The sequence below is a fragment of the Halichoerus grypus genome, chromosome 2 (genome assembly GCF_964656455.1).
Source record: "Halichoerus grypus chromosome 2, mHalGry1.hap1.1, whole genome shotgun sequence".
Lineage (NCBI taxonomy): Eukaryota > Metazoa > Chordata > Mammalia > Carnivora > Phocidae > Halichoerus > Halichoerus grypus.
Window position 1 is genome coordinate 182,026,435 of NC_135713.1, and position 1,125 is coordinate 182,027,559.

Consider the following 1,125-nt stretch of genomic DNA (forward strand, 5'->3'; position numbering starts at 1 on the left):
CTTAATTTCTAAAATGCAAGTAGAGCTTATAGTATTAGTGGGTATAAAGTTTAAAAGAGAAGGCAAGGCCCCAGTCACTGCACAGCCGCCAACCACGGAGGATGCAACCGCTTCCCCCTTGAGCTCCTTCCCTTCCTGAGGCTCCGGCCCCATCCCCCTACACCCCTTCCCTAGCCCCCCCTGCCTTCTCCTGCAGCCGCCTTCCCTCTTTTCCATGGAGGAAAAGAAATCCTATCCTCTGTCCTTATGTCCACTATCCAGAACCTCCACTCTTTCGACCCCTTTGCTGATTCAAGTAAGGATGGTATCTGCTTCCTGCTGGCACTGAGGATTATATCCATATAAGAATTCAACAGAGAAATGGCAGGAAGACCCTTACTACTGTCCAAAGGATCCTTGATGATTACGATAAAAAGAAACTAGCGAAGGCATTTAAGAAATCTGCCTGCAATGGTACTGTACTTGAGCATCCAGAATGTGGAGAAGTGATTCAGCTATAGGTGACCAGTGCAAGAACATATGCCAGTTCCTGGTAGAGACTGGACTGGCTAAGGATGACGACCAACTGAAGGTTCATGAGTTTTAGGTGCTCTGGCTCACTGAAGCTTAAGTGAGGATTTCCTTGTAATGAGAAGAATTTCCCCTCTGTCCCTTGTCACAAGTTTAAAAAACTCACAACTGGTATAATGTAACCATTTGGGGTTTGCTTTTAACTTGAACTAGTGTAACTCCCTCATGCAATCAACTGAAAAGAGCCGAGAGAGAGAGTGAGAAGGAGAAATAGCCTACCATTACTATAATCTTCAAAGTAATTGTATGTGCATGTATGCTTGCTTCTAACATGTATACCTCTGACCTTATATAGATAGGTAATCCTATGAATTACCAATTGGTAAACATTCAAATTTGGGGGATCCTATAAATTAACTAAAACTAATAAAATTATTAATCCTAACTTTAGCAGATAAAAGGAGTGGAAAAGAGCCCAGGAGGATTCATTTGGTCATTTTCCTCAGCCTTTCAAAATTATCAGTCCTAATTTCTCAATGAAAGATTTCACAAAAGATACTCAATTCTGTGTTAAGAGAGATTTCAGTTTCAACTATTAGATATGCCACTTACTAA

General features: G+C 41.5%; 1 pseudogene; it reads left to right on the plus strand.

Moving 5' to 3' along the window:
- The first annotated feature begins 246 nt into the window (after nt 1-246).
- LOC118519968 (eukaryotic translation initiation factor 1 pseudogene) lies at nt 247-586 on the plus strand (annotated as a pseudogene).
- Nucleotides 587-1,125: the final 539 nt, after the last annotated feature.